At 48.5% G+C, this 27,830-nt stretch overlaps 1 protein-coding gene across 1 annotated transcript in view; it reads left to right on the forward strand.

The window, feature by feature from the left end:
* The first annotated feature begins 418 nt into the window (after positions 1–418).
* LOC135909108 (uncharacterized) overlaps positions 419–27,830 on the forward strand; it is a 100,031-nt gene continuing 72,619 nt past the window's right edge. Inside the window, exon 1 of the mRNA XM_065440938.1 lies at positions 419–562. The gene's annotated coding sequence lies outside the window, so the exon portion shown is untranslated. The remainder of the gene's footprint in view (positions 563–27,830) is intronic.

Here is a 27,830-nt window from a genome sequence, read left to right on the forward strand (position 1 = left end):
TTACAGCAATTATTGGAAGAAACTCAACGGCAGCCGTGCTAATATACTGTTTATAGCAGGGCCTGATGACGTGCTGAGACGCACCAGCAAGGTAGCTGAAGTGAGAGCGGCAAAATAATGAAAAACACTGCTTGTAGGCGCAGCGAACCGCGCAACAAAGAGCGAGAAATGGAGGTAGAAGGAAGCGAAGACAAAATAGAAAAGAAAAAGAAAAAGACGACGAGCTTTTTTGTTCTACGCAAAACTGCATCACGTATGTTGCATTTTGCATCACTTGCAGATTTTTTTTTATTCTTTCGGAACCTACGCTCCTACCGACCGCAACATTAGCAACAATATATCGCCCATTCCAAGCTAGGTCTCGTGCTCTGCGCGTGGTGGGACCGTCGTCTTCCTCTGGTCGCCGCTTTGCCCGGGGTCGCGCGCTACTGCAGTGAAAAAATGCTGTTCCATTTGCCCTGTGCGCGAACGATGTCGAGTCCCGACGCCTCCCTGTAGCAGGCCCCGCGCAGCACTGGCCCTTGGCAGCCCTCAAGAGGGATCTTTTTGTCCGCAACACCTAGTGAGTGACGGTTCCCCTTACAGACCCTCATTTCTTGTCTTAATGCGGAATGCTGTCGACTATGCGTCAGCGAATCGCCAGCCAGGATGGGTTAGGGCAGGCTGCCGGAAGATACGTTCTGCATTCTTTGACAAATAGGCGTTGCGGTATATAGGCGCATGCACTCGTGCTTAGCTAGCGTTCTTACTGGCAATTATTCCGCAGCATCGTCTGCGGACAATAAAAGCGCACAATGAGCATTCTAAAAATTTCTTAACGTGGCTGCTGCTTTATCTTAATTTGATACAAAATAAACCCCTTACGCCTGTGTCGCAGGAGTTGCGCACTCTGCTTGGTATCTCAAAGACGCATGCTGATGGCTCCAATTCAAGCTCGAAACAATGCTATCTTGAACATTAAAAAATACTCAAATTCAAGCTAAAGACAGTGCTATCTGGAACATCAAAAAATTATGGGTGCCAAGACCATCATCTGATTGATAGGCGCACCGCAGTGCGGGGACTCCGGAAATTTGTACCACCAGTGGTTCTTTAACATGCATCTAAACATAGGTACACGGGTGTTTTCTCATTTGGCCCCATGGAAACGCGGCCGTCGTGGCCGGGATTTGATGTCGCGACTTCATGCTTGGCAGCCCAGCATCATTGCCTTAGTAAGCAACCCCGGTGGGTTATCTGGAGCATGCCGAATAGCGCAGATATCGGGACAAATTAACGGACAGGACAGCTCATCTGTCTTCTTAGTTCACTTGTCCCATTGTCTGCACTGTTCGCCGTTTTTGGCGTAAACTGTGTAGCCCCGATTAGAACCTTCGAGACGTCCCTTGAACTGGGCGATTCTGCCGGGGTTCGCCCATCAAGAACTGGTTGATGGCTGGTCACAGAATGGCGGTCCCATTGTAGCATTCAGGAAAATTAATGGTTGAAGAATTGTAAAACAGTGCTTGTTACTAGAAATTCTTACTAGCTTTCTAGGAATCGGATCGTTACAATCGGAACAATGTAGGTTTTGCCGCTTGTATTCGAAAAATATCGTAACGTGTACTTGCATTCTTACGCATTCTTATTTCATATCGTATAACAGCCCCAAAAGGACTAAGAGTATTGTGAAACAAGTAAGATGAAACATAAGAACCGTGTCCTGCAAGAGGTCAGCACATCTCCTGGCATGACAATGATGGTCAGTCAACTTTCGTCGCAGACCCTCAAGGGCTGTTGCGTACTCCAGGGTAGCGTATCGTACTGCTGCCGAGTAGTAGCGGCGCCTGCCTATCGAAGCTTGACCGACGTTCCTTAGTGGGTAGCGTGGCGTTGTCGGCGAGCTGCAGGCATACGGTAGACCATGGCGACCAAGCAAGGGCGAGACGATTTCTAGTGCAAAACTTGCACGGTTTATTCAAAGGTAGGTGAAAGAAAATGAGAAGAGCATGAAGTGATCAAGAGTACATTTCGGAACCCCTTGAATAGGATCTCTACAATCGTGGGCGAGATCTTGCTTCCGTCGACGTCACGTGACCGGCACATAAAGAGGGCCCCACCTCCTCTGGTTATACCGAGCTTGCTGAAAGGAAGAGGTTGTCCTGCCTCCTGGAATTGTAGACGCCTGTCCGCCTCTTCTGCGCGTTGAGGGTTCCTGGAAGCTCACCTCTATGTCCAATTCGAGAAAAGGGTCTCTCTAAGCTCGCACACCCACACACGCATACACACACAAAAGAGGCCTGTACACTGCGGGGCTTCCAGCAGACAGGCAGACACTCTAAACGGTCATGGCGAATTAGAAAGTCACGCTTCATTTCGACGAAGCCTGGTGGAAGAAGGTCGGGTGAGAGAAAGTTTCTTTCTGCACGTGGAGCGGGACGCCAACAATGGCAGGCGAAGTCGCGCCTCATTCCGACGAGGCAGGGTAAGATGGTCGGTTGAAATTCCTTTCAACATGTGGTGTTAGACGCCAACCCTAACAGGACACCTGCAGGACTCTTCGCTCAAGGCGGTCGCTTGCTCTCGTCATGTAAAGCGCGAACCTGGTTGAAAGCGGTGAACGAAAGCTCACGGAAGTAAAAGAGAGACGTGTCTGAGGCGGCGTTGTGCAACTTCGCGTAATTTTCTTGCGTGCACCGGTGACAAATCATGATGGTCTTCTGAAAGAGCTGATTGGGGAAATCACAATCCCATGAATCCAGGAAGAACAATCAAATCCGTGTTTCGACTCAACGACGGGTCAAAAAAATTACGTAACGTGCCAGTTTCGCAGCACCACTCGCATGGTGTCGCCAAAGATGAAGGCGCTTTTGCTAACACTAACTCCTTTAGCTTCGTTTGAATTTCTTGATAATATCTTGTTACTGGCGCGACATTTCTTATTTCAATTAAACGAAGCAATAAATAAATCCGAGGCAACCTATACCTTTGTTATGGGGTTTGAATGCGAAAACATTAATGTCCAATTGAGCGGTCCTTCGAATTTTGCGCTGCGAGTGATGCACCATAGCCCTATGTACTGCCCCAGCCAGCAAGCAGGAGCAGCCTGCATTGCCAACGCCGCATGCCACCGACGCAGTGACTCTCCCCTCACGCTACACCTGGGGCGCTATCGACGCAGCAGGTGTTCGCTTTCGCCCGCTCTGCCCACACCTAGGTAGCACGAGGCCTGTGCATTTCTATCCATGACGTCATTCCACCTTGCCCCACTGCCATAAAATTCAACGGAGACGCTCCCGAGTAAGGCACAGTGATTTTGACATTAACGCTTTCGTCACGCTGGGCTTGACAGCGGAAATTTCGGTCCAAGTAGCGTGACGTCATAAAGCAGATTGCACAGGCCGGCTACCTGGCGTTCGCACTACTCCATCGAGCAGTGCTCGTGCCGAGAGCGACGTGTCGTCTCGGCGATACCCTAGAGAAAGAAATTTCAACAAGAGCGGTCACTCCCATAGAGCCTAGCGGCCGAATTGACTGTAGCACACCAAGCGGATGTTGTTGACTCCTTCCGGTTTCGATTTTGGGCGCGCGCGTTTTGAACACCAGTTGGTACACACCGCGCCAGCTACACGCGGCATTTTTTTTTTCGCTTCTGCTGAACCTCGCGTGGCCTTGGCGTGGAACGTTTCATTATTAAGTAGAAATGATTGCGATTGAGCTTTACAAGACTGCACCGAGTCTGTCAGGTGCAATTTCATAAAGAAAACGAAAGACGTCTTCTGAAATGATGAAATGTTTATTTTGCTCTATATAAATGCTCGTTCCGGGCTTCTTCTGCATTCATCCAAAGTTGTGGCACTAGGTAAGCAGCAGTTGTTGCCGTACGACGCTCCACCGGATGCCATCAGCTGAAAGAAAGTAAATTACAAGCATGTATCATTTTGGTATATTGCCCTAACAGGAGTATTTCGTGTAGAGGCGAAACGTGCGTAAGTGGTGAATGAGCGGCACTACAGATAAATTCACTTTTACGTACAGTCGCCCAAATCTTTAACTGGTGTGCGGGAGCGGCTGGAAACAGCCTAGTAGACGATGGGCCCAGCTGAGCGCGCTTTGTCCGCATGCGCTTAGCCTCAGACTGTTTCCAGCCTCGCCCCGTCAAACGGCGCTGACGCACGGAAAAGTCGCCGCTCCCGCACACCAGTTAAAGATTTGGGCGACTGTACATTTCGCAGCAGACTCCTCCCAAACAATGCCATAAAATGTGAACATCCGATTTTCAAGCACACCTCTTTTCCCGGGCATTATTTCCTCCACTTTAAGTGCACAAATACACGGGTGACCGCGCGTTTCCAAAACAACTTGGCGTCAGTCGACACGATGGTACGCCAAGTACACACACAGGCTCAGCCAGACCATGTTACACGCTCGCAGAATGCCTTCTAATCACACTCAAGTCAGACTCGTGGGTGCAAAGCCTGTTTTCAGTCGCTCAGAATACGTAAATGTCATGTTCTTGAGCTCCTCCGTGTTATCTCTTACGCGTCCTGCCGGCGCATGCAACACTCCCGTGTTATCACTCTCGGCAATCGCTCGTCGCGTTTTCGAGAAGCGTGAGTACGGAAATAAGGTATCTGTTGTTGCAGGGCTATAAAATGTGTCACAAACTTGTCCCACTAAAATTAAGTACACGCAAAACTAACTCACTATGGCCGGCTTGCTTTTTTGCTAACACCTTCACAACCCCAGGCGCGGCGAGCAAGCCTCAAGATATCCCAAAAGGTTACCCAATAAGTTACAATACTTTTTCGGGTCAGAGAATGCGTCACGAACTTTTACCAGTAAGATTCAGCACACGCGAAACTGCGGCACACAGCCGAGCTGCTTTTCGCTAACTGCGTCAGTAAGCCGGGCGCGGCAACCGTGCTTCTAAACTACCCCAAATATAACGACGCTAGTTACAATAATGTTGGGGGCCACAGAATGCGCGAAAACTTGTCTGTCTTAGGCGCTACGACGTAGTACATGCATGTAAAGGCCTGTTATTAGTCCGACGTTATCGGCGCGCCGGCGAGCGTCGTTCGCGGTCAGTCACGCTACGTCGGTTGCGCTGCGCCAGCCGAGATGCCATCCCCTCTATACTTCAACGCGCGCGCCGTAGGCTGCTATCTTCGAAGCATGCGCAGAAGGTTCGCCAAGTCGCGCGCCGTCCGCAAAAGCCGTCTGCGGAGTTGTGTTGGCGCCTTTTTCTTCGCGCGCAATGCATTGTGGTGCGAGAGTTCCGCCGACTTCGACGTGCGAATGGCTCCGCGGAGCCAAATCGGCGCCGGGCCCGTCGGGGCGCGTTGGAAGCCGCCGGTTACGTTAGCTGCGCCGGTGCGCCAGACTATAGAGGTGTCATTTTCGCTGACGTGACGTAGCGTGCGCGCGTGCGTTACGTCGGACTATAAACGGCCCTTAAGTACATACACGCGCAAATATGTCACACGGCCGAGCCGGTTTTCGCTTACTGCGTCAATAAGCCGGGCACGGCAAGCGTGCCCAAAAACTACCGAAATAAGTTACAGTAATGTTGGGGCTCATAGAAAGCGTCGCAAACATCTCCCAGGACGAGGCATTAACTCAAATTAACTGCGTCAGGACGGCGGAGCTGTTTTTCGGTAACTGCGCCACTCAAACTAAGCCTAAAAGTGCTTAAAATGCGCCGCACACTGTCAAACACAATTTCTCACCTTGCCGTAGTCCAGTAGTACAGTGGTGCCATGTCGAAGTGCAGACGATACGCAAGAAAAGCATAGAGAAGGCCGGGAGCCCAAAAAAAATGGGCTATATCCAAAACAGACGGGTCGCCGAGCACGCGAGCTTCGCACGTACGACCGGCCTCGCTCACTCTGCGGCTTGTCTGGCGCATGACGTATGCACGCGCGTCTGGCGTGCCGCTAGCTTGTTGCTAGGCAACGCAACAAAAAGTTGCAAAGTATAAGTTCATTTAGATGCAAAACTCTTTCACTTTTAGTGGGAAGGAATAAAAGAAAATAAAACGTTGTCTGGAAGTTTATTTCACATTCTTTTTTTTCTGATGCTCGCGTCAACTAACGGATGTTGTTGAAACTAAGCGTGACGTGTTTCCTGTTGCCAGTTTTTGAAGAGTGTCCCCTCTTGTTGAATTTCTTTCTCTATGGCGATACCCTGTCCCCTCGCGCAACACGCGGCGCGCTATCGAGAAGCAGGCGTTCCCTTTGGCCCGCTCTGCTGCGTGGCGGCGCAGCTCGTGACTCGGGGTCGCAGCCTATGGGGAACCAGCGCTGGAGTTTTCACGGCGCCTGCAGCGCCGCCCTGGCGGTCAGAACGTGCACAATGCAGCCTCCCCCGTGGACGAAAATTGCGTTGCGTGCCCTTAAAGTCGAAGGAAAACAAAAGGGCGCCGACGATACTGTTGCGTATACAAGTGCCACAACTAAGTCGGGATGAGGGAGGATGTATCCTTCTGCGTCTTTCCATCTAAACCCTACGAACAAGAACGGAGGCGGCGTTGGATCCAAGCAGTCAGGCGAGCGGAGTAAGCTCCCGTATTGTCGCCTTGTCAAGCGCTGTCGGGCTTGTTTCTAAATCAAATTTCGCGTGCATCCTTGGTTTATTCGATAGTGAAGACGGTCAGCCATGGCAGACAGTACCAAACAGCAGAATCTGCAGTCGGTATTTCATCGGAAACAAAATGAGCAATCGCATGCACCATCCGGCATATGTACCATTTTTCCTTCGCAATGCCACCGCCAAGCCCCTTCCAACGCCACCGCACCAAGTGAACGATACGAAAGGTAAAAATTATCCATTCATTGCCAATAATTATGTGGGAGGGAAGCTGTCTTGTAATACGAGTTGTATGCGCACAGTGCCGGCGCACGCGCGACTAAGCCACCTATGTGTTTATAAAAATGCGCATGCGGATGAGGACTCGGCGCTGAGATGCATCCGGCAAATTTATGTAATTAGTGCTAAATGTAGCCAGGATTGTTACGGATCAAGCAGCGGAGCACTCAAACCTTTGCTTGCGCGAGTCAGCTGATACGATAAAGCTTTCTTCTCCATTTACTGCTGTGGTGAAGTAACATCAGAATTTATGTCTAGCCAGAGAAATATGGAATATCTTCAGGCCGACTAATACTTACGAAACCATAGCGCAGCTCGACCGGAGCCATAACTGCTAGATTTGCGAGGCAGGCAGCCAAGCAAGCATGGCATCGATACACGACGCAACCATTAAAGAAACACACGTGCTCGCCGCGACACACTGTGAAAAATATATAAAGCTTAAAAAGCTTCTTTCGTCATTTTTTCACTTGATGGCGCTAGCTTCTTTACAAAAAAACTCCACTTGAAGCGGCGCGAAAACGGAACATACGAACTATAATACGGCTGCGTATGTGTGTGTGTCGTCTGGTTGTGTGGCTGAAATATGCCGTGTTTCGTCGCCAGGGCGGCGTGCAACGCACTCTTTTCGACGCGCCGTCTATCCAGCGCTGGTTCCCCATTAGCCCCGAGAATTAGGAGTGGCGCCCTCTCGCGAGTGGCGTCACGGCCAGGACGCCGCTCGCTCCGGCCCGCTCGGCTGCCGCGCGCGCTCGTTCCCTTCGTGTATGCTTGGGGTATGGGTGGCTCGAGCCGTACGTATTGAAGAATACGTCGGCTTCTTTCAGCTGCCATACCTTAACCACAGTTCCTTCTTCAAAAGCGTGTGAGTCGAGAAACATTGCGGCTTGGATATCGCAAGCTAAGTAGCGTTAAAGGGGTCTACTAGGTTTTGCAATGCATATATGCGCCGTGTCTATCGGTAAATTTTGACTAAAAAAAGAATATCTGCAAATTCAACGCGCGAAGTTGTGTATGATGCTTCGCTAAACATTTAACATTCCTTTAGTATTTAGCTATGAGAGGCATTGCATTTTACGTGGAAGAAAAAATTGGTAATTGGCATCAACATGTTATCTGATTTTAGAAAGACACTGCCCAGTGAAGCTCTCATCATGATTCCTATTACTCTGGTGTGTTGTTCTATTCAAATATGGCCATTCATTAATGCGTAAAAAAATAGTTAGGCGTGCATTTCTTATGAAAAAGTTTGCTGCTACTTTCATCCCCCTCTGAAACAGGCCTCCAAAACAACGAATTGCTCATGGCTGCTAACACGACGGCGCGTCATGTAGAGTATTTACAAAGTTAATTCACAAACACCATAGTAGCAATCACCTGAGAGAAAAGTTTCGTTGTTAAGATCGAGAGCCATTCAATTGAAAGTGATGAAATGTTTCATAGTGGCCCTCAGTAGCCTTTATCGACAATATGGCACACCCCTGATCACGTAGCGGTAACAATCGACTGTCCGTATGGCGAGGCGCGCTATGTTCGCGAAATCTGTCAGTTCACTACAACTACGAATTAATACCATAAAGCATGTTTTTTACAGCGCCAACTGGAATGGCTAAAGTATTCTCGAGCTACTACACCGCAGCTTAGATTTCCTGTATACAAAAGGAAAATTCAAGCACCTTCTGTCTCACCATGTCTCGATCCAGCGTTATTCAATTATACAAACGGATAACTATTCGCTTCGTCGGTACATAAAAGAGAACCTTGCAGGCAAATTAAGTTTGCTACAATCCAATCGCAAACATTCATAAAGAAAGCACCACAAGCCTTGCATATACTTTCACTTGATTTCTGACCCTCCACCGGGGGAATTTCGATATCTTCAATATGTCCCATACTACTAATCATTGACGCTTCGACTTCTTTCTGGCTGCAGCGATGCGGTCCAGCAGGCATACTTCACTAAAAAAATTTGGCCGAGCAGCCTGTGTCAGTTCGCCAAACAGATGCGTCATGTATATTCCTCAAGCAACAAGCACCAGTAAATTTCTCAAGTGAGTTTGATTTGATTTAATAATATCCATTTACACACACACATGTACAGAGGAGTGGTAAGTGGAGGTGGATGAGGGAAAAAAGTCGCACAGACGCGGCTTGAGGTAGCCTCACCCCCTTAGGTACAATGTGGCTGCGTGGGGTAATACATCAAGCGCCATATAAATTACATTTATAAAGTGGCCATAAAACATTGCAGTTATACAATATATGAAAGAACAGTGAAATATTTCCACAATAACAATGCAAAACACACTGCGGCATTGAAATAAATAAATGATATACACTAGGTAACATAGACAAAAAAGAGGAACATAACATACATTATTAATCATTAACAAACGCGCTCTAAAGAGGTGAGTTGAACGTGTGGCACGGAAAAGGGAATATATTTTGGTACATTCCTATTTGTACTCTGTAAATAGCTGTAAACCTTCATTAACTTTACTTCAAGTTTCCGCCGCTTAAAAAAAATGAACACGTGAAGAACAGCCTAATGTTGACAAGCAGTTAAAGAAGCAAGTGAGGCGTGTAGAATCTAAGCTCCAGTATTAGTTAAGTCCCCGTGCTACTGCCGAGCGTTTCTGTGAGGAAATGCAAAAATTCGATATTATACCATGAACTACTCGTCGTGAGCAAACAAGTTTTAGCGGAATAAAATCAACGTAACTGTTGTAGAAGCCAGCTACAGCCATATATAGCTACAGCCATATATGTCACAAAGCTGGCCATATATAGCCAGCTTTGTGACATACTTGTTGCACCGCGGCAGGTATGGTATCATAACTGGATTCCTATAGGCTATGCTCTTGCGATTGTCTATCTGCGTATGAAAAACCCGCAATGGGCTGGTCTGCGTCGCTTCGGCTGGCACTGTAGCGTTGCCTTCGAGAGCTGCATTGTTGTCTAAGAAATTAGCTCTTTGAATAAATGTTCGCAAAGGAAGACGTCGTAAAAATATATTTGAGACGACCACCATGAGTATACAAGCAGAGAGAACGAGGGCGAACAAACGAAAACACCGCAGAAAGCGCCCGGACAACGCCCGAACTGTAGCAGACGACAGGCGCGAGTCCGTGCCCTGACGTCACGCGAGCGGCGCTCGCAGCGCCGCTTGTGTTCGTTCTCGGGGCTAATAGAAGACCGCACGCCAAGTTTCCTCCTAGACGCCAGCGCTCGTTTCTCCCCTGGCGGAGCGATTTCATCTCCAGCGGGGGTTTCCGTCGCCGCTTCCCTTCACGGTCGCGCCCGCGTTCAGTTCGCGCTGCGCGCGAAACGTCTCTTGTTTGCGACGGCACCTCTTCGGATGACCGGAAATTATTATTGTGTTGTTAACTGTCACGAAAGCAATGTAAACATGAAAAGGTTGATGCCACCAGTGAAATTCTGTCGATTCACAAGAAAATGATACGAAAGAAGCAGACGACAGACATGGATTACTGCGGTGCGCCGAGCGAAGTAAACATCTGGCAAACGAAGCGAGCTCGTTCATTGATCCCTCCTGAGTGTATGACGGTTTCTATATGTAACCCACGTGAAATTAATAATTACTCGGTACATAATCCTTTTATTCATATAAAAACTTTAAGTTCAACGAGCGCTTGTCCTGTATACTTTCTCGTGTTTCGTTTGTGTGTGCGCTGCCCAAGAATGGAAACCACGTCTGTTGTATGCGCTAGCAGTAGCCGAAGTTCACGTGTGCCGAGAAATTGAATATGTGCATGATGCATTGAACATGACCGTAGTTCATTCCCGCTTTACCACTGCACCGATCGATCGGGTTACTGGACGATACACACCCGCGTCTTGGTCGCGCCGGCATTGCTGAAGCAGGAATGATTAATAATACTTTCAACTTCCGTCTCTTGAGTACTGTTAAAAAATGACCAAGCTGTCTACAATGCTGCCTCTATTCCATATTGTAGGGGACGTACTAGTTAAAGTTGTGTGCGCATGTCGTACTTGTGCTATGCAGCGATATATCTTGTTTATTTCCGCACAGTGTCGATAGAAGTCCGTTGTCGCCATCAGAGACAACATGGATTCGTAGCAAACATAATGTGAGAAACTGCAAAAATGACTTTAGCTCGTAGGTGCCGTATGTATGTGCCGCATCGTATGTGCTGACGATTTTTCCGGCGGCACATACGATGTCGTTTCCAATTACCTGCTCAGCCATAAAAATAATCGTCAAGCGTACCGATCTTCTTAAAGGCAAATATAGCGTGTGCAGTTTGTTTCACACTAAGGGAAAAACTCGGAACGTATTGCATCGCGATGCGGCAAGCAATGGAGTCGTGCGGCGGCAGCAGCTCGAGCAGGCGCACACGCTTGAAGGGCAGTGTCGTGATCGGCGTCGTCTGCTACGGCGGCGCGCGCTGGCCGCATTTTCGGGAAGCGTGGTACTGTCAGGGGCAGTGCACCGATTTCATCGGTACTGCGGGAACTGAGCTGATATTCTTTACTAAACGTTGTGCGTCGCCACACTCTGATCCTTCATTGGCGATAATGGAGTTCCACAAACTTCTTCTGACAACATGGTTCATTTGTTCTTTCGAAAGGCCGGAGTACTGAGCGTGTGCACGTATATTTCTTCACCGTGCGTGCTACCGTAATGAGCAGCGACAAAACGCACCAAGATGTTCGCGCAACGTGCTCAGTCTTTGTTTGACTCGAAAGGAAAACAAAGCACTCAACAATGGGAGTTTTAGGTTCAGACAATGAGCTGGAAGTGATTTTTCTCGATAATCATTCGCTACACCAGACAGACCCTGCCCGCCGGTGGGGAATTGGACACTTCATGCTCGGAACTTCAGTTTGTATCTCGTCATGTCCCCAGCGGCAGTGATGACAGCGCTCATCCTGGAAGGCAGTGAAGTGTAGAATGACTTCATCTGGGATGTGTTCATTCGCTGCACGTCTCAGTCACTGAGGATGGTGGATCGAAGCCTATCCTCGGGCGACTGATAGAGGGAATGTTGCGCCAGCGATACTTTCAACGAGCCCCAGACATTTTAAATGATGTTGGTGCCCGGGGATTGAGGCGGCCGCTCTAAGAGAGTGACTGCGCGCTCTTCTAGCAGTTCTTGCACAGCACGAGCAGTGTGGATCGGCGTCCTATCGCGTTAGAATATATAGTCGCCTTCCAGAAACGAACCGTCAAGAATGTATGGAATCAGTACGTCGTCTATGACTGCCATGCAGCGATGAACTTACATTCGAGGCGTATCAGTGGGCGTCGCGCAAAGCTTAGCAAAGAATACCGGCTCATTTCACGCAGTAACGATGTAATCAGCGCCCTGCACCTGACAGTAGAACGTTTCTCGACAATGCGGCCAGCGTGCGCCGCCGTAGCAAACGACGCCGTTCAAGATCCCGCCCCTCGAGCATCTGCGCGAGCTGCTGCCGCCGCCTGACTCAAGCGCTTGCCGCATCGCGATGCAATGCGCTTCGAGTTTTCCCCTAAATGTGAGAGAGACTGTACACCGCCCTTCGAATGAAATGTCCACGCGCACACACCGCGCGCGGCGCGAAACGTGCCCAAACACGCGCAGTGCAGGAGGCAATCAAGGCGGCGCGAGCGAGAGATGGCAGAGGGGTACCACCCGCTAATAGAATTTTGCTCCCCATGCGGCGCTCTCAACTCCGGCGCACCAGCGCCGCTCTCGGTGCCGTTTTTGTCTATAGTCGGGCGCACCGGTGCAGCTAACGTTACCGGCGGCTTCCAACGCACCCCGACGGGCCCGGCGCTGATATGGCTCCGGAGCAATTCGCGCGTCGAAGTCGGCGGAGCTCTCGCACCACAATGCATTTCGCGCGAAGAAAAAGGCGCCAACACAACTCCGCAGACGGCTTTTGCGGACGGCGCGCGACTTGGCGAACCTTCTGCGCATGCTCCGAAGACAGCAGCCTACGGCGCGCGCGTTGAAGTATAGAGCGGATGACATCTCGGTTGGCGCAGCGCAACCGACGTAGCGTGACTGACCGCGTACGACGCTCGCCCACGCGCCGATAACGTCGGACTATAAACGGGCCTTTACTCCGTCGTGGCGCGCTCTTGACGTGATGTGGCAGCCAATGACAATGCAAGTTTAGATGCCGCTTAGCTGGTACAGACGACAGACGCTGGCTTTCTCGCTCAATGGGCCATTCGACGCTTTCGCATAAAAAACATTGGCGATTGCATAAACAACAAATAAAGTTCCTGCTTTGTCCTCATCCTTTCTACCGAGCGTGCTTGCATTACGCTGTAGTGATAAGTACGTGCGTGCTCAAAATGCGTGTTATTGCGTGCGCACTGATGTCGTCCTGCGTAGTAGGAGTAAAACTCAGGGACAGACAGCAAGCAATAAACTCGTTCAACTAAAACCAACTAATTCAAACTTCCCTGAGGTATAGTACATGAATTGAAGATAGGGACATATGGTACTACGCATATGCATCGTCAAGCTTAGGCAATAAGCTGGTCAGGCTACTCCGTAGTCTTAGATAAACAGGACTTGTCTCACGCAGCATTGCAAGTCACGTATTACGCGAATACTTCTGAATTAACATTGCCTTGCGCGTTCATTGAAGCTTTCGATGCTTTGTCGCACATGAGGATGGCCGAAGCAGATGCTGCTTCCCAGCGCACTGTTCCGTTCTCATCGCAATTCCGATGGCCCACAAGCGGGAAGGGAGCGTCATTGTCGTCGCACGGGGACGAAAGGACGCGCATGCGCAATAGTGTGTACGGACACCGGGCGATTTATTCGTCCTGTGACGAGGACGCAACAATCAATTTTGGCAAGCACTCACAGATCCCATAAAGTATTGTCCTCGCAAAATTATCCAGGCCAAATGAAATGCGAACATCGGATGACGTGCGTGAAGCATAACCATATGTGTAGACTATGTGGGCCGTCGGCCATTCATTCTTTCTACATGCGCGTTTACATGGTTTTCCCGCTAAGTGCAGGGCCGCTCGGCCTACTGCGGTAATTTCGCCTCTACTATATTAATCGGTGCTTGTTTCCTTACCCGACCTACTACACGCGATTCCCACCTATACGCACATTGCGCTGAAGCTACGCATACTAGACAGCAGTGCCAGAACACACAGCCTAGCGACTGGTAGAAGCAAAACCGGAGAGACGCTGTATGCATTCGCTGTGACACTTTCGATCGCTTATCGCGAAACGAGACTGTATGAGTAGTGGACACGTCGAAGTGAGAGCATGGTATTGGAGGCGGATCTGGAGGCGTTGCTCTACGCCAGAGTCAAGGGCTCGCTCGCGGAGTCCGTCGGCTGCTCCGACTCCGCCATTGGAATTCAACATTAGTGAAAAAACATTAGTGCGCGCATGTTGCCAAGGATGACTGGCTGAAGGCAGCACAATGCAGATTACGTATAGCTTAAGATTCCAGCACGCGCTCCGCTATTTACGTCTGCCCTCGACAGTGAATGTTTGAGTTTCCGCCCTTCTTAAAATGGATCGCATCCTTAGTGCCTAACGTCTTGTCTTGTAGGACCTAAATGGACTCAAAAGAAACAAATTGAACTGTATTAGTAAATTGCTCTGTTACAATACCCCCCTCCCTCCCCGTAAAGAAAGGGCAACTCACCCTGACTGGAGACCTGGAGACCCAGAAAGGATGAAAAAAGAATACTGAGCTGCGGCACAGCCTTCAAGTTCCTGCGCCAGCTCGCCAAGGCATCACGTATTATGAAGACATCTGCTCGACCCTCGTTGTGTATTAGAGAAGATTGACCACGTTGTATTATGTAAGAGCCTACGATCGAACGTATCAAGTTTCGAGATCTGTTACCGAGCCACTGAGGCGCAAACGCAATAAGGGAATTTGAAATACCTGAAGTCACAGTGACGTATGGGGCTCTGCTTCGGTGCAAAATTCAATATGTTTGTGCGGCCCTAATTTTCTCTTTCATCAAGTAACCCCTTAACGTGACTTGAGCAAAGCGCAAATAAAAGCACGACGACAAGAGAAGGAAGCCATGACACAGCGCTATTAAAGGGCCCCTGAAACGGTTCGGACAAATATTGTAGGCGCGTAGGGTACAGCTTAAGTAGAACATTCGCACCACAATTTAAGTGAAGCGTTACGTATTAATGGAGCTGCAAGCGATTAGAAGTTACCCTCCTCTCTAGCTATGCTTTTCCTCCTCAACTCGCTCGCCGAGCGACCGGCGCTAAGCTCCGCCTTCACTGGTTCAGCGTCACGATGCAACGTCACATCGTTCACTTCCGGTTGTTTAGGAGCACGCCCCCTCCCGCGCGAGACCTCTCCGCTAGCCGCTTGGCCGTCGACCGAGAGCTATCGAAGCAGCGTGCGTTGCGAGCATTCTGTCGTAGCGCCGAACGTGTCCGGTACTACGCTAAAAACAGGCAAGCTGGTCATTTCGGCAAATGACTGGAGGCATAAACTCAAGCTGATGAAGGAACTTTAGCGTAGACGTACGTGAGCAGCCTGATCGGTCTGCACGGTCCAGACACTTGCTGGCGCAGCGCTTAACCAGTCAAACAAAGCGCTAATATTGCTCTAACCATGTGTAAAGCATTTTAAACATTTATAAATCAATGTGTTGATGATTACACTCCTGCGAAAAATACACACCAGCAGCAAAGAATACACTTTGTTGCTGCTACTGTGTATGGTTGAGCTCTGTGCCACCAGGTGGCTGCACCGTGCAGACCGTTCACATTTGTCCTTCTGCTCATCTCGTGGCTCATCCTGGCACAGTCAAGCGGCCAGACCCTGTCCCCTTGCACTTGCGTTTGCCCTAATACTGGACTCGCGGTTTGCAAGTCGCTAGGTTTACAGTCCACAAGGCACAAAGTCGAATCATAGTGCTCGCGAAAAGACTGAGACCGACTCTGACCGCGGAGCTCTCGTCGATATGGAGTACGTTGTAACACAAGCAGACGACACTTGCTGTGTGCCGGAAGTGCAGAAGTGTACTAAAAAACTATTATTGTGTATTCTCTTTAAGTTATTTTCTTTTTACAAAAACAAAGTAACTAACATTCCAACTATTACGAGCATCATTTGTTCCCCATAAAGTTGGAAAAATTATCGACCACGCGCCCTGGTCAGCCAATCAGATAGCTCGCCCATGTGACGTAATATGGGTTATTTGCATCATATGGGTAGGGGCGGCTTAAAATTCCGCCGAGCAGTGCGCTGCGATCGGCAGCGATGTGTATTTTTAAAACCTTGCAATAAATTACACGCTTTACGCAGAGCACTTAGATGCACCAATTAATGATCAGAAGAACCTACTCTAACGACTCAGTACGTTTGTAGAAAATCGCCAAAATCGTTTCAGGGTCCCTTTAAGGAATGAATATTTATTGCGCATGATTACCACATATACCATCGTACAACGAGCCAATATCGCAACATATCTATGTTGCGTTATTGGCCTAATGTGGGATGGTTTATACGTGGTAACCATGTGCAATAAAAATTCAGTTATTAGCTGCGCTGTGTCTTCGCTTCCTTCTCTTGTCTTCGTGTGCGTGCGTGCGTGTGTGTGTTTGTGTGTGTGTGTGTGTGTGTGTGTGTGTGTGTGTGTGTGTGTGTGTGTGTGTGTGTGTGTGTGTGTGTGTGTGTGTGTGTGTGTGTGTGTGTGTGTGTGTTTTGTGACACTTTGCCTCAAGTAATGCGGTACTACTAGCCCAGAAGTCTGTTCTCTTAAACTTAGCGTGAAATAACGGCAAAATTTTGTCAACCCAAGATTTGCGTATCCTTTACGCTCCTATTACACTCAGCATTTTTTTTAAATTGTCGCAGAACAATCTAACAGGAACGCAGCCGACAGTTTTTTGCGTTATTCGTGGCGTTTTCTGAGGTTGCGTTTAGGTCGGACGATGTTCGTAGCGATACTGCGGCGCATCTTTTAACGTAATAAAGTTAAGGGCCCCGTGTCGTATAAAATCCGGTGTCGTACCCGGCATTGGCGACTTATGAGTAAAAATTGCTGTGAATATTTAGGTATATGTATATGCAATGCCATATGAGATGTGGTATATACGGTTTATATTGCCACACCTTTCTTGCTACATCAAGCAAGTGGCCACGTTACAACCAGATAGCTCGCCTTTGTGCACAGCTTTCGTGGCCAGCGTTTCCGAGTAAGCATTAGGATTACATAAGCTGCAGTAGCCGGGGAGCGAGATAAGTAGCTGGGGATCTTCGAATGCTATCGCGTTCCACTTTTAAAAGGCGAAGCTCAAGCACCCTCCACATTTTTTCATGACCCGGCAAACATGCATGCTTGACTGCTGTACATATGTTTAAACATGAAGACCTGGACTCTACAAATACCTCAGCCCTCCACCACATCAAGTGTTACCACATGTTAGCTGCACTCTTCATCGTTATAAGTTGTCATTAGTATTAGAAACTCTTTATACCTTAAATGATACTAATGTAGAGTCGGCATAATTTACGTGCAATAAAATGAATCCCAGCTCTCTGTTGCTACGGATGACTCGGACTAGGCGTCGTTAAAGTTTTAAATGTGCATTAAAGTTTCAAATACGTTAAAGTTTTAAACAATGCATTAGGGTCTGATTGAACGTGCATGAGTAATTGACAAATCGCGCAAAGAAGTTCCAGGACTGATGTATTGATGTATTATGACGACATTCTGCCACTAGCGGACAATGCATGTGATTTAGACACTTGCGAATATTTGTGGCAACGCAGCGACAAACCTATATACCTTAAGTTTAACACAGAGAAATCGGGAATTATAATCTTTAGTGAACGGACGAATAATTACATGGTGTCATTTCAACAGCAAGTAATACGCATAGTCAAACAATGTTTATACTTGTGCGTATATGCAGGGTGTCCCACGTAACTTGAGCCAAACATTAGAAATACGCAAATACAATGTAGCTCAACAGACTCAAGGTAATGAAGTTTGCCATCGCTTGGATATACTCTGATTACTTTTTATTCATTTGACCTAATTAGATAATGAGCCTTAATTAATTATTCCATTTCTCAAATATTATAGTTAGGTGAAAAGTGTAAGTGTAGAAAATTGTATAGCAACATGAAAACTCCCGATGAAGCAGAACATGCAATGACTCATAGCCCTGTATGACAGAGGCTACAAGCATTCAACAAACTGCAGTGAACAGTGCTTCATCATCATCATCATCAGCCTGGTTACGCCCACTGCTGGAAAAGGCCTCTCCCATACTTCCCCAACTACCCCGGTCATGTACTAAATGTGCCCATGTCGTCCCTGCAAACTTCTTAATCTCATCCATCTACCCAACTTTCTACAGCCCCCTGCTAATGTTCCCTTCCCTTGGAATCCAGTCGATAACCCTTAATGACCATCGCTTAGCTTCCCTCCTCATCACATGTCCTGCCCATGCTTATTTCTTTTTCTTGATTTCAACTATATATATATATATATCAAAACGTTTATTTAAAAGAGAAAAAAAAATGCAGAAAGCGAGTGGGTGGAGCCCCTAGTCCAGGGCCCCACTGGCTTGAGCGGTCCGCCGTGCTTGGTCGAGAAGCGCTAATTGCATCTCCCGATCCTCGCTGGCGAGCCAAGTCTCCCACTGCTCCCTTCCGGAAAGTTTGCCGGCTATTTTTGGAGTATTAATTTTGGGTGGCCTGTTCTGGCAGTCCCACGTAATGTGGGCCAGAGTTGGCCAGCCTCCGCACCAAGGACAGCGAGCGCTGTACAGCGTTGGGTGAATGGCATTTTTCAAATAAAGGTTTGGAAATGTGTGCGTCTGTATTCGGCGCCAGTCATAAGAGTCCTGTCTGCATGGATAGGTCAGGGTGTGGTGGACTGTACTTTCTTCGCTCGCGCCGCTGGTGCTCAAGGATGTCTCGTGGTAAAAAGGGGATTTCGTCAGAGTGGTCGGCCGCTCGGTTGAAAAAAGCACGAGCTGCGCCGTCCGCTCTCTCATTGCCCTCGAGTCCTGCGTGACCCGGGCACCAGATGATCATGGGTTTCTGCGTTAGGTTGGATCCTAATAGGTGAGTGGTGCTGTGTGGTAGCCTCCCGGTGAGGAATAGTCTACATGCGACTAGGGAACCTGTAAGAGTTATCGACGATTGTCCCAGAGCGTCCTTAGTTTTAATAGCTTGCGCGATGGCTGAAGCTTCTGCAGTATTCGCAGATGCAACTCTAGCCGTGGCACAAGTCACAAGCCCTTGATTTGCGGCCGCTCCTACCACTGCGAGGGCGTATTTGTCAGCACCACATCGAGCGACATCTGTGTAGACTGTATCCGGGTTTCCATCGAATTGCTGCATTAACTTTCGAGCTCGAGCATTTCTACGTCCCTGGTGGTATTTTGGACTCATGTTCTTAGGGATTGGGGCTACTATGATCCTTTCACGAAGGACTCTGGTCAGAGATTCGAGTTCTTCTCCCGCATACTGTGGGTGAGTAGGGTAACCCACGCGGCAAAGTAATTTTCTGCCAGAGGTGGTTAAGCTAAGCCGCTCCCGTTGAGATATGAGCTTCGCTGCCCGTAGCTCCTCGTAGTTATTGTGAATCCCGAGGGCCAGCAGGCCTTCAGTAGAGGTTCTCTGTGGTAGGCCGAGAGCCGCTTTGTACGACGTTCTAATCAACGCATCTAGGGCCTTTAGTTCTGTTTTCGTGGGGTCCTGGAAAGGGAGGCTATATGTGAGACGACTTAGCACAAAAGCCTGAACGAGCCGGATCGTCTCTGTTTCCTTGAAACCTTTTCGGTGATAAGTTACTCTACGGATCATACGAGAGATCTGTTTCACCGTAGTCCTAAGGGTTTTAATGGTGTGGTCTACTCGTTTGTTGCTTTGCAGCCACAGTCCGAGGATTCGCATTTTTTGGACTTCCTTTATCTGGCTGTCTCCTAGAAAGAGGTTCACCGGCTCGTGAGTTTGACGGCCTCGCCCTCGTATCCTGATAAATTCTGATTTATCGGGAGCGCAGCTCATTCCACTGCTGCGAGCGAAGGTTTCAACAACGGTCGCTGCTTCTTGCAGGATTTCTTCTTTTTGTCCTAACGAGCCGCTGGTTGCCCATAGGGTAATATCGTCTGCATATATTGCGTACCCTAGCCCAGGTATGACGTTGAGTGATTTGGCTAAGCGTCTCATACCGATATTGAAAAGAAGGGGGGAGAGTATCGCCCCTTGCGGTGTACCTCTATTGGGCATGGGAAAAGGGTCTGAGCGCGTAGTGCAATGCCTATTGTAGCGATGCGAGAGGTCAGGAAAGAGCGGGCGTAATCATATATTCTTTGTCCACAACCGATGTCACTTAGCTCAGATAAGATAAGTTCATGTGAAATAGTGTCAAATGCGCTTTTTAAATCAAGAGCCAGGACGAGATGTTCCGCACCAACCGTGGTGTTGCATAGAACTTCTTCGCGAAGTAGCAGGAAAACATCTTGTGTCGACAGATGCTGGCGAAAGCCGAATATGTTAGTGGGAAATAGGTTGCGGTCTTCAATGTAAGACGTGAGCCTACCGACACACCGATAATGAAATGGTCACTGCCTAGATTCTCTCCTAGATTGGTCCAGAATACCTCGTTGACATTATTTGTGAATGTGAGATCTGGAAAGGTGTCTGCACTGACGCTGTTACCTAATCTTGTCGGGTTTTGAGGGAGAATTATGAGTTGGAGATCATATGCTTCGGTCGCTCGCTCGAGCTCTCGGCCTTTGGGGGTGTCTGTTCGGTAACCCCATGCAGCTGGTGTGAGGGGCATTGAAGTCCCCAAGAAGCAGTAGTCTATCCTGGGTGCCGGAGTGACACATGACGTACCGAATGATGGCCTCGAAATCGGCCCTCCTTTCTTTAGAGGGGCTATACACGTTCGTGATTATTGTTTTTGCCTTGCTACGCTTCTGCGGTAGTATTGTTACAATTTGATGATTGATGCTGCTAGTCGCCAGATAATCTATACTGATTGCTATGTCCTTGAGCACCATCGTCGCGACCTTAGGGTAGTCTGGGTGGGTTATCGTGTAGTAGCCAGTCAATCTGACTGGCTTGTTACCGATCTCTTGCAAACAAATAACATCAGGTTTGACTGGCACCGTGTTAATGTATTGTTGTAGAGCTGCCGCCTGTTTGTGGAAGGTGCGGCAGTTCCATTGCCAAATTTCGAGATATTCGTGATGTACTCGCGTTCTACTCGCCATGAATAGTGCTTTCGCTGTCCGAGGTCGATATGGGTCGCGGACGGCGGTTAGATTGAGCGCTGGGGCTAATGCTGGCTCGCTTACGAGCCGCGCTCTATGCACTGGCCACAGATTCATCGACGTAAGTTTTTAGGCTTTGAAATTCTGCGTACATCTGCTGCTGAAAATTTTGCATAGTTTGTAATTGATGCACAACTTGTTGGAGTGTAACTTCCACAGAATTCGGCGTCGTTAAAACCTCGAGAGGCATGCCTGCTGCTTTAGTATGTGTTGTTTTGTTCGTTTCGGTACAGCGACTAGCTTTGAGGGAGGCCAATTCTGGCTTAATTTCTGCCAAGGTCTCGCGGAGGAGCTTGTTCTCGTTAATGATCTTTCGATATTCAGGATTTTCTGTTATAGGAGCAGTAGGAGAAACGACACGTGCCCAGCTTACCGTGTTATCTTGTGGCACTTGCTTGGTCACAGTGCCGAAAGCCCCCGATTTAGGTGGTTTTGGTGATTGGTAATGAGGTGGGTTTTTGGGATTGGAGTTCTTTCGGGTCCGCGATCTTGACCTGGATCGACGGCGAGTCTCCGATACCTCCGGCGAGGAATCGGATGCGGATTCTCCATCATCGGAACTGAACCAACGTAGGCGTTGAGGTGGCTTCATTGAGCTGTCCTTCCGGGTAGTCCGTTGAACGCCAGTCCTCGGCGTTCTTTTGCTTTGGGGTTTGAGACGCTTTTTACAACTTCGGTCTCCTGTCATGTGACCCTCCCCACAGGCTGCACACTTGGGAGCACACTCATGTCCGGCTACAGGGTCCCGTTGTCCACATATGCGGCACACTGGAATGTCCGGCTGGGGACAGACGTCCGATCGGTGACCAATTTGGTGACACACTTTGCACACCTGAGTGGTAATCTTGTAGGGATAGCAAGCAAGTTCTCCGCCGTTGTAGTAGACGTACCGCGGCGTAATATCTCCAAAAAAGGTGATAACGGCCGTTTTAGTGTTACGGATTATGCGCGCTTGGAGAATTTCAACCCCTTGCGTGCGTATGCGTAGATTCGCTTTTAGCATTTCAGGTGTCGTGTGCGGGTCCAAGCCATGAATGACACCCTTGGTTGTCCCGTCACTTGTCGCTACGTAGGCTTTGACCGAGTGAGGCCGGCCGTTGATGTTGAGCATTTCAATACGTCTAACGTAGTCCGCCACTGTCTGGTGTGGCGTGGACACGATAAAGATGTTGGAGCCCGGCTTGATTCTGAGCAGAAATTGCTCACCTGATATTTTCCCGTTGCATGCAGCAATCACGGCTTCCGCCAGTAGTGGACTAGTCAGGTTCTTGACCGGTAGCCCTTGATGCGGTTGCACCACTATCTTAAAATCATCCTTTGGCAGGGGGGGGGGGGGTAAGCGCCTGTATGCTGGTTTGTGTTTAGACTTACCAGTTGCTTGACCAGTGGAAACTTGCTGATTCTTCAAGGTGCCCGAATATTCCAGTGCTCTGATCTTCTTCTCTTTCGCATCCTTCTTTTTCTGCCGAAGCGTGAGGACCGTCTGCCAGTCCCCATCTGTTTGACTTTGGCTCTCTGTCCCGGCGTTCTGGTCGCTGGGTCCTTTTGGTGTTGTGAGGTTGTGAGCAGCGGAGTCTTGAAAATCCATGCTGTCAAGGTCCTGGCGGCGCGTGTCCGTCACCCGCGAGGGACCGGGACGCGCAGGTGCGTCAGGCGGTTGATTTGCAAGAGCCATCGAGCGGTCGGTGGGAAACGGCAAGAAAGCGGCTTCCCATATGGCTTCCGGCGAAAGCGGCCCGGCCGAGGGCGGTCGGTGAACATGGCGTCGTCTTCTTGGTTGGGGAGCGCGCCGACGACACGTCCGTTCCCTTCCTAGGCGAAACTTTCTGGGTTCAGCTGGGATCGGTCGATGCCGCTGGCCTTCACGGACACATTGGTGCAAGCAAAACTTACGTTCAAGGTAAATAGCACTGCGTAATTAGCTAGAAATCACGGAACCGATCTCTGGCTAGGAACGAGCGCTTCTTCCATTTCAACTAAGATGTCATTAACTCGCGTTTGTTCCCTAATCCAATCTGCTCTTTTCTTATCCTTTAACGTTACACCCATCATTCTTCTTTCCATAGCTCGCTGCGTCGTCCTCAATTTAAGTAGAACCCTTTTCGTAAGCCTCCAGGTTTCTGCCCCGTACGTGAGTACTGGTAAGACACAGCTCTTATACACTTTTCTCTTGAGGTATAATGGTAACCTGTTGTTCGTGATCTGAGAATGCCTGCCAAACGCACCCCACCCCTTCTTATTCTTCTGATAATTTCAGTCTCATGATCTAGATCTGCACTCATTACCTGTCCTAAGTAGATGTATTCCCTTACCACTTCCAGTGCCTCGCTACCTATTGTAAACTGCTGTTCTCTTCCGAGGCTCTTAAACATTACTTTAGTTTTCTGCAGATTAATTTTTAGACCCACCCTTCTGCTTTGCCTCTCCAGGTCAGTGAGCACGCATTGCAGTTGGTCCCCTGAGTTACTATGCAAGGCAATATCATCCGCGAATCGGAAGTTACTAAGGTATTCTCCATTAACTCTTATACCTTATTCTTCCCAATCCACGTCTGTGAATACCTCCTGTAAATACGCTGTGAATAGCATTGGAGAGGTCGTGTCTTCCTGCCTGATGCCTTCCTTTATTGGGATATTGTTTCTTTCTTTATGGAGGACTATGGTGGCTGTGGAGCCACTATAGATAACTTTCAGTATTTTTACATACGGCTCGTCCACACCCTGATTTCCGTAATGCCTCCATGACTGCTGAGGTTTTCACTGAATCAAACGCTTTCTCGTAATCAATGAAAGCTATATATAAGGGTTGGTTATATTTCGCACATTTCTCTATCACCTGATTGATAGTGGGAATATGGTCTATTGTTGAGTAGTCTTTACGGAATCCTGCCTGGTCCTTTGGTTGACAGAAGTCTAAGGTGTTCCTGATTCTATTTGCGATTACCTTAGTAAATACTTTGTAGGCAACGGACAGTAAGCTGGTCGTTCTAGAATTTTTCAAGTCTTTGGCGTCCCCTTTCTTATGGATAAGGATTATGTTACCCTTTCTTCCAAGATTCCGGTAGGCTTGCAGTCATGAGGCATTGCGTATACAGAGTAGCCAGTTTTTCTAGAACAATCGGCCCACCATCCTTCAACAAATCTGCTGTTACCTGATTCTCCCCAGCTGCCTTCCCCCCTTGCATAGCTCCCAAGGCTTTCTTTACTTCTTCCGGCGTTACTTGTGGGATGTCAAATTCCTCTAGACTATTCTCTCTTCCATTATCGTCGTGAGTGCCACTGGTACTGTACAAATCTCTATAGAACTCCTCAGCCACTTGAACGATCTCATCCATATTAGTAATGATATTGCCGGCTTTGTCTCTTAACGCATACATCTGGTTGTTGCCTATTCCTAGTTGCTTCTTCACTCTTTTTAGGCTTCCTCCGTTCCTGAGAGCCTGTTCAATTCTATCCATATTGTATTTCCTGATGCCCGCTGTCTTACGTTTGTTGATTAACTTAGGAAGTTCTGCCAGTTCTATTCTAGCTGTAGGGTTAGAGGCTTTCATGCATTGGCGTTTCTTGATCAGATCATTAAATTGTCTGTAATTGATCTTAGGCGGCTAATGGACATGAGTACCTTGGAGCCAGTCCTCGATATTATCTAGAGTAGCGAATGATTATTAAACATGCTTCTATTTTGCACAAATGTTTTGTAGATAAACTCTGAAGGCATAACTGACGCTGAAAAAGAACATCTTTAAACCTGACCCAGCCCAGTCTTTTGTGATAATGTGATCAATGGCATCGCTTCGTGACTAGGTTCCTTGCGGCCATCCCGCTTTCGATGTACAGTCTTTGTCAAAAAACTCGAACCCGGTGTCAACGGCCGGGGAGCGGCGGCGCTTCGCAATCGTGGCGCTGACGCGCCGGCGCGCGCCGCTGCTCGCTTGCACCGCTGACAAGGAGAGCGAGGGAAACATGCCTCTTACTCCCAAGCATCCTTTGATAACAGCCTGGGGTGCGATCGCGCAAACAGCTCGCTTTTCCGTTCGTTCGGTCTGGCTGCGACGTCACAAAGTGGGCCGTCCGCAAGATTTGCGAGAACGGGAGGGAGAGCACAAGCGAGCCCAGCCCCGGAAGCTTGCGTCACGAGTTTGGGCTTCGATCGGGGACGATATATTACGTGCAGAATGTTTGTGATGCTTTAATAATTAAACACGTAATATAAGAAAAAAATTCTTACTGTTGCAACTATAATCTGCCTTGGAAATTTCATGCGAGAAAAGAAAACTAGTTTAAGCGGCATATATTTTGGTTTAGTCCGCTAGGTGGTATCGCACATGCCAAAACTAATTGGCGGGAGCGCGCAGTTCAATTGGCGATCACTGTTCATCGACTGCGAATCGTTATGTCGTCGCACAAAAATGTAAGACTTGGCCCGCACGTGTCGCCGCATCAACGCGAACTGTTGGTCGCGTTCATGGAGGGCCACCCGTACATTGCGCGGACATCGTGCGCGCTGACCCAAGAGTGCACGGTCGAGCGTAGGCGGCAGCTCTGGAGCGAGCTTGCCGCCCTGCTGAACGCTGAAGGCCCGGCCACGAAGACAGCGGAACAATGGCAGGTGTTTTGCCGCCGCAGCTTCCGCAAGTCAAAGGTGACTGCGAGGAGTGGTTCTGTTGCTCGCGATATTTACAATGCTGTCCGTAATTGCAGCGACACGGGTGGAGGCCGCCTGCCCGGCCTTCGTGGCCGTGTCCTCAATTTGATTGGCACCTCCACGGTGACGGGAGTGTGCGAGCCTACTATAAAAGATAAAAGCATGCAAAAAACGGCAGATCCTGAGTACTTTCGATCATGTTATTCAATGCGTAGAACCCTTTACTTGACAAGAAGCCCGCAGTCTCGCCCAGACTGAGTCCTTCAGGCTGTTTGATCGCTATGAGCGTCCCGTCAACACAGGCCACTACACCGGGAATGCGGTCGCGATCCGCAAAGGCCGCCTTTGCACTAGCCTTGCCGGCCGTTGTCGACGGGAAGCTCACCCAACCCTGTTGCCGGCCCACCACCGGTTATTGCTTTCGCAACTGCGTGAATGCTCTCGCTCATGGAAGCCTGCCCCATGGATACGAATTCTTCGCTGCCGATGGATTTTGGAAGCCCCCATCATGAAGAAACGGAGAGCACAAAGCACCTTGTCTTGCGTCGTGATGCCACCGGTCCGATGGCCACCGATGGCGTCTTCCAATTGCTCGCAGGGCCACCGCACAGTGCTCTTCGAGAGCCTGAAGTGCTCGCTGAACTCTTCCTCTGTAAGCTCGTCAAATGCGTCAAGAAAGATGCGTCGCCGATGCTGCCCGAGAGACTCCAAAAGCGCGACAATAGGAGCGGCAATCGTGACTAGTGAGCGCCAAACCGCCGAACAATAAACGCGATTCTCTGAGCACAACGTGAAACCGCGAGCATTCTCGACAAATGCGCTCACATAAATCAAAATTTAAAAAAAGAACACTATATTTATCACAGCGCAGGCACAACGTTTAATTTCACTGTGACCACAGTTGTTTTCAATAATTTCCATCGCTAACGTTCTACGACGGCGGATCACGTTTTCATCTCGAAAAACTGGACGCCCGCCAGGGCCAGCCCTATTCGGCGAACGCCGACATTATGTGCAGACGACAGGCGCATTGTCTGCTACTACCGCTGCTATGGCAACGGCCATTCATTTTCGAAACGAATGCCCTTGTCGACCGTTCCACGAAAGCGGCCGATTCCACTCGATTTTGGAATGATTGACAGGAGTGTGACGTAAGCGCATTTTGTGGTCCCGCCCCGGCGCAATGACGGCCGTAACGAAACGCGCGGGCGCCAACGAATCACGATAGGGCAAGCGAGAGAACGGAAAAGCGAGCTGCTCGTCTTTTAGTCATTTACCGAGTAACTTAAAAACGCAATTGTAATTCAGTCATGTACGTTCAATACTTGAATATGGATGTGTTTGTTGGGACTCACACACATCTACGCGCTGAGCTTATAAATAAATCATAAAAAAATCCGGATTAGGGCAGTTAGATTTGTTCTTGGTAACTATAGCCGGCAGCTTAGCATGTCAGAAAGCAAACAAAGGATCGTAGAAGGCATATCAGGTTAAACTTTTTCCACAATATTTATTATTCTAAAACAGTTATAAACAGCGAACAATATATCAAGGCGCCACACTACATATCTAAATGACTCGACCATTGTTTGAAGGTCAGGGAAATTTCTTGTATTGGTGGCGTATTCCGTTATTCCTTTTTTGTTAGAACTGTTCGAGATTGGAACAGTTTGCCATCGAGCATTGTAAACATCACAGAAAATGATGCTTTTTTCCACGCATTGAAATAATTTGTTCATGTATTTATTCAAGTCTGTAACCTCCCTGCAGTAATTTCCTACGGGGCGATGCAGGTAACTAAAAAATAAAATAAAATAAATAAACAAATTATAAAATCATAATATTCAAATAGAAAAACTACAAATTCACAACAATATATAAATAATACCGTATTATACAAAATTTAGCTTGCTTATTCTTTACGTCGACTGTATGTCCTCTTAATATTAAGTTCTTTTTACTCTACCCGTTTATGCAAGGCTGACTACCTGACAAACTATTTCATTTATTATTATTGGTTTCTTTCACATGCTCGATTACTTTTTT

Source organism: Dermacentor albipictus, unplaced genomic scaffold (assembly GCF_038994185.2).
Source record: "Dermacentor albipictus isolate Rhodes 1998 colony unplaced genomic scaffold, USDA_Dalb.pri_finalv2 scaffold_24, whole genome shotgun sequence".
Lineage (NCBI taxonomy): Eukaryota > Metazoa > Arthropoda > Arachnida > Ixodida > Ixodidae > Dermacentor > Dermacentor albipictus.